Here is a 6,000-nt window from a genome sequence, read left to right as displayed (position 1 = left end):
AAGGCTTGTACAGACATTGTCCAGTTGCTCCTGGCAAAAGCTGAGAATAGACTTAAGAAACAACAGGAAGAAGCTGGTCCCCACCATGACCACTAATGCTGAATGTACGTGGCTCCTGGAAATGGACAGGAAACAGATTTGATCTGAATACTATGCAGTACCCAGGGCTACTTAAAAAAAAAAAAGTTTTAACTTATGTGTATGTCTTTGTGCGTGCAGGCATGTGAATGTGTTTGTGTGTGCATGTGTGTGTGTGTGCATGTATGTGGAAGCCAGAGGTAGACATAGGGTATTTTCTTCAATCACTGACTACTTTATTTTTTGAGACGGGGCCTCTCGCTGGACCTTAGTGTTTCAGTCAGACTATCTGGCCAGCAAGCTCCAGGTACCTTCCTGTCTTTGTCTCCTGAGCCCTGGGATCAAGGCACATGCCCTTGACTTTTCACATGGCTGCTGAGCATCCAAACTTGGCTCTTGCTTGCATGGCCAGCACTTTCCGGACTGAATCACCTCCCCCACCACGCCCATCCACCACAGCAAGATTATCTTGGTGGAGAAGACTTGGATCCATTCCTTTCTGGAGAGGCTTTGAGACCTAATTTCTTTTGCTATAGCCATTCTTGTTTCCCTCTACAAAAACACTGATAGTGTAACCTATGTGAGCATGGCAGTGTCACTTCCACCAAGAACATGTCAATGAATAGCTCTCACTCTTGGTTTGCCAAAAAGTGACAGAGTAATTTTCTGTATAAAATAATTTGTGTTCACCAGAATAGACTGAGAAGAAATTTATCAAGCTATAGAAAGTTGAAGAATTCTTTTCCCTGTTAAAAACATGAAACTTTTTCTTAAAGTTCTGTAATTTAAGGATTGGGATATTTCTAATGGTTTTTTCAAGAGAGTAAATGCTTATTATAATAATAAACCAAAATACTTAACAGGAAATTGTTAGCTATTCCGACAAAAGTAAAGATTTTAAGAGTCTTTTAAATATCATAATTTCAGTAGGTATTTTAAAAAATTCTAGGGGAAGGCCAGGAGTCAGTGGTACACAGGGTGCTTGTCTATCCCATGTGAGGTCCCAGGCTCAGTTCCCAGCACCAAAAAGAAAGACACACACACACACACACACACACACACACACACACACAATTGTATACATAGTAATATATGGCAATTTTGTTTCATTACATAGATATTAAAGCCCTTGCTTTAGGTGTAGTGGCAGATTCATGAGGATTGCTGCAAGTTTGAGACCATCCTAGTCTACATAGCAAGTCCCACACCAGCCAGAACTACATAGCAAGACCCTGATTCAAGCCCCACGACCACAGGGAAAAAAAAAAAAAGCTGGGCATGAAGGCACATACCTTTAATCCCAGTACTTGGGAGGCAGAGGCAGGCAGATCTCCGTGAGTTCAAGGTCAATCTGGTCTACAGAGTTAGTTCCAGCACAATCAGGGCTGTTACACAAAAACCCTGTTTAGAAAAACCAAAGGGGGGGAAAAAAAAGGTCTGGGCCATAAACTGCACTATTACACAGCTTAACAATACTATGCAAGGTTAAATTTTATATTACCAAACTTAAGTCTGAACACTAGGCAACAGTGAACAATCAGGCCTAAAAAAGTGCTCATTCACATCTCACACCTGACCACCCAAGCTTCCTTCGTGTTCTCATTAATAATTTAAGAGGAAAATCCTATTCAAAACAGGTTGTTTGAGTTAACATACTTTAGTCTTGTTAAATACAAAATGCTTCCATGTTCACTTCACAGCTGGGAGGGCAAAATACACCCTAGGTGATAGGAATTTGCATAGTGCCTTGAAAATATTAATGAAGACCCGTATATCTTTTAAATCTGTAGTCACATGATATGGTACAGAAACCCTGGGGTTATAGAACAAACAAATCTCAGAAGTTTACCCGCACACATAAGTCTTAATTTGCGCAGGTAAATTTCAACGGTGCTTTATTTATTTTCTTAGAAACTCAGGCAAACTGATAGCTTTGTGTTTTTACTCTGAGAGCTGATTGCATCTTAAGCTGCTGCTTTTCAAGAGAAAGAGCACATTTCTTCAATTTGTTGTTTAAAAAGACACTGACATGATGTGAAAGAGGGAAACTGGATACCAAATGAGGATGGGTTGGGAGGTACAAGGTGGGCTACTCTCCTCCCTATATTTAGACAGTATCTTTTTCCTTCTACTATGATGGTTTTGTCCATTTTTTGAAAATTTTAATTAGCATATATCCATTGTACAAAATGATGGGTTTATTACACCTTCATGCATGTATATCATGCATTTAGTGCATACTCAATCCTATTACTGTCTCCTGCTCACCCACCCTGCCCCTTTTCTCCTTTGAAATACTCCTCCTGATGTCACGTCAGACATATTTTAAGGATAATCTTTGTTTTTTGAGGTTATGATACATCTCCAAGCCCTTCATATACCCCCAACTGTGCTCTCTTTCAAATTCATGGCCTATTTTTTGCTTTTGTTTGTTTGTTTGTTTGTTTTAGGTTTTGCTGTTGTTTTGTTTTTTGTTTGTTTTGTTTTGTTGAAGACAGGGTTTCTCTGTGTAGCCATGGCAGTCCTGAAACTCACTCAGTAGGCCAATGCCTCATGAGTGCTGGGATTAAAGGTGTATGCCATCACTCCTTTAATGGCCTATATTTTAATTGTTGTTGTTGTTGTTGTTGTTGGTGGTGGTGGTGTGTGTATATTCCCAAATATATAAATACAACCTACCCAGTTCATATAATGTTACTTGTATGTATGTTTTCAGGGCTGATCATTTGGTATTAGCTAACCAATTGATATGCTCTTCCCTGGGGAAGACTGTTTCTCCTGCTCTCAGCATTCCTAGTTGCCTGTAGTTCTTTTTCTTGGGTTGAGGCCTTGTGAATGTCATACATTCACAAGAATATATATATATATATAATAAGAATATATATAAGAATATATATATAATAAGAATACATATAATAAGAATATATATATATTTATATTCTGCTTATAAGAGAAATGTGATATTTGTCAAATTGGCTCATTCTGCTTAGTAATGATCTTTACCCGGTCCCATGATATGACAGTGGAAAGAGGCTGTGCTAGTTAGTTTTATGTCAACTTGTCAGCTTAACCCAAGCTAGAATCACTGTGGAGAGAGAGCCTCGAGTGAGAAAATGCCCTAACCAAACTGGCCTATGGGCAAGCCTGTGGTACATTTTCTTGGTTGCTGATTGATGTGGGAGGCCCAGCTCTCTGTGGGTGATGCCATCCTGGACAGGTGGTCCTGGGTCATGGCTGAGCAAGCCAGGAAGCAGCTACCTCCTTGGTCTCTGTCTCCAGGTTCCAGCCAAGTCCTGTCCTGGCTTCCCTCAGTGATGGACTTACAATTTGCAAGAAGGTGAAATAAACCCTTTCCTCCAATTTTGCCTTTTGTTTTTGTTCTTGTGTTGGTGTGTGTGTGTGTGTGTGTGTGGTGTGGGTGTGTTGGTTGCTTTTTTGTTTTTTGTTTTGTCATGGTGTTTTATCACATCAACAGAAACCCTAACTAGGGCAGGAGCTATATGAGCAAAGACAGGGGTCAAAAGGAAGGAAGAAGGGAAATGGAGAGGGTAACGGAGAAAAGAGAAGGCAGTCCTAAGTTTAACTGTGTGTGAGAGAGATGTGAAAACATTGGGATGATTTGTGGGGGAGGAAAGGGAACAGCAGGAGGAGAGGGAGGGACAGGGCGGAGGAAATGGGGTGACTGTAAGCAAATGTGCGATAATACGCTTACATGGAAATGTCATAGTGAAACCAATTATTTGTATGCTGACTAAACAAGTTTAACTAGAAAATGGGGGAAACTTTATTGTGTGCACTAGTGTGTGCGCGCGCACGCACACCCACACACATGCACTCGCACACACACAAACTCACACACACTGAATTTTCTTTATCCCTGCATCTGTTACTAGACAGCTAGGCTGACCCCATCACCTGACGGTCGTGGGTAGTGTGCAGTAAACACTGGGATGCAGATGCCTGTGCTAAATGCTGCCTTAGCTCCCTGGGAGTGGACACCCAGGAGTAGTGTAACTTGACCATGTGGCAATTCCACTTCCAGCTTTCTAAAGAGTCCTCCTGCCGGTTCCCACGGTGACCGCACCACACCAGGTTCCATTCCCTGTAGCCTGCAGGGCTCTCCCGTTTCTTCACCAGCATTCTTTATCTTTCCTCTTTCAAAACACTTGTTATGTTTTCTCTGTGTGTGTACTTGTGTGCACACAAACACATGCACACATGGACAGATCACAGTGCATGGGGTCCAGATGACAGTTTGTGGTGGTTCATTCCTTCTATCATGTGGGCCAAATGGATAATCAGGCTTGGTGGCAAATACCCTTTCCTGCTGAGCCATCTCAGCAGCCCAGGTTTGCTTTCTTCATGGGATAAAGTAAGAGCTCATCTATTTCCCCTTCCTAGGGGAATCCATGCATCTTTCTTAGGGTCCACCTTGTTACCTAACCTGGATAAACTGGGCGAGGGGAGGTGGGTAGAGAGCAGGGGATGGGCGAGTTGGGGAAGGGCCAGAGACGGAGAGCAATGAAAGAGATCTTTGTTGTTGTTGTTTTTGTTTTTGTTTTTGTTTTTGTTTTTGAGACAGGGTTTTTTCTGTAACAGCCCCTGGCTGTCCTGGAACTTGCTCTGTAGACCAGGCTGGCCTTGAACTCACAGAGATCCACCTGCCTCTGCCTCCCAAGTACAGGGAGGGAGCTATTATAGGGTTAGGGAGAAACATGGTGCTAGGGAAATTTCCAGGAGTCCACAAGAATGACCCCAGCTAAGACTTCTAGCAATAGTGGAGAGGGTGCCTGAACTGGCCTTCTCCTCTAATCAGATTGGTGACTACCCTAATTGTCATCAAGACCCTCCATCCAGTAACTGATGGAAGCAGATGCCGAGCTCCATAGCCAAGTACTGGGCCAAGCTCCTGGAGTCCAGTCAAAGAGAGGGAGAAGGGATCACATGAACAAGAAGGAATCAAGGTCATGATGGGAACTCACAGAGACAGCGGACCTGAGCTTGTGGGAGCTTGCAGACTCTGGACCAACAGTTGGGGAGCCTGTATGGGACGGAACTATAGGCCCTCTGCATGCCCGTGACAGTTGTGTGACTTTGTCTGTTTGTGGGGCCCCTGGCAGTAGGACCAGAATCTATCCCTAGTGCATGAGCTGGCTTTTTGGAGCCCATCCCTTATGGCAGGATGCCTTGCTCAGCGTTGATACAGGGGACAGAGTCCTGGCTCAACTTGTTGTGCCAGGTTTCAGTGGCTCCCTTACCCTTTCTGGGGAGTGGATGGTAGTGGAGTAGAGGGGAGGTGGGGAGAGCAGGAGGGTAGGAGGGAGGGGGAACCTCTGGTTGATATGTAAAATGAATAAAAAAACTTTAAAAAGCAGAAAAAAGTAGGACTCAATGTATTTTTTTATAAAGATTTTATTTATTTATTATGTATACAACATTCTGCTTCAATGTATATCTGCACACCAGCAGAGGGCACCAGATCCTATTACAGATGGTTGTGAGCCTCCATGTGGTTGCTGGGAATTGAATCAGGACCTCTGGAAGAACAGTCAGTGCTCTTAACCTCTGAGCCATCTCTCCAGCCCCCTCAATGTCTTTTTGACTTGCATTTTCCTGATAGATAAGGATGTTGAACATTTTTTGTGTATTTATTGGCCATTTTATTCTTTTGAGGACTGTTCAATTCATTTGCCTATGTACTGATTAGATTGGGGGGAGTTGGATTTTTTTTTTAATTCTTCATATGCTGTAGCTATTAATCTCCTGCTTAGGACATTTTTGTTTTAGAAAGTCTATCCTCATCAACAGAGACAGTTACAAAATGACAAGTTCCAGTTGCTGAGGCATCACCTCTAATTAACTACAAAGGGGTGATCATATCTGACCCCCGACTTCAGATATGGTCCCTTTTCTCCCAGGATT

This window comes from Cricetulus griseus, chromosome 2, assembly GCF_003668045.3.
Source record: "Cricetulus griseus strain 17A/GY chromosome 2, alternate assembly CriGri-PICRH-1.0, whole genome shotgun sequence".
Classification (NCBI taxonomy): domain Eukaryota; kingdom Metazoa; phylum Chordata; class Mammalia; order Rodentia; family Cricetidae; genus Cricetulus; species Cricetulus griseus.
The sequence above is the reverse complement of the archived record's forward strand: the minus strand, read 5'-3'. Positions refer to the sequence as shown.